Raw genomic sequence first — 631 nt, forward strand, 5'->3', positions numbered from 1 at the left:
TTAACATGGCATAGGATGGAAAAGATAACCAACGCAAGGCACGCTGACTTCATTTTGATCCAATTTAGAATGAGTTAATTTCCTATTTAGAAATAACATTGACATTTTATATGAAAATTTCAAAAAACTTTGTTAATAATACCCAACAATTTAATCTCCAGAATAGCTAGCTACAACATTGTTCTACCCATAGTATAAGTACGCGTCGTCTTTTTTGTCGATTTTTTTTTACAATTGGTTATTGAAAACAAAGATTAGTAGAAGTTTTTCTATTCATCTTTACACAAGAGTAGCATAGCATGAAGGGGAATAAAACTCCCAATGAAATCATTTGTCAGTAAACTACAAAGTACTGTACAGTATATCATTACCCGTTATGACGATAATAAGTTGGATTTTTCCAATATGGAAAAGCGTCAAAAACTACCTTGACATTAATCGCACAATTTATAATAATAATTCCTTTCACTATTTATAAAAGATATATATGATTAACTAATAATGCTGCTAGTACTGTAGTAATGGTAGTAATAAGGTTATCATTATTAGAAACAGCACCGTCCATTAATACCTACTGCTCAATCCATATTTGATTTTACTACACCTTGCACTCAACTAACCCGTTACTTGT

Source organism: Trichoplax adhaerens, genomic scaffold (assembly GCF_000150275.1).
Source record: "Trichoplax adhaerens TRIADscaffold_446 genomic scaffold, whole genome shotgun sequence".
Classification (NCBI taxonomy): Eukaryota; Metazoa; Placozoa; class Uniplacotomia; order Trichoplacea; family Trichoplacidae; genus Trichoplax; species Trichoplax adhaerens.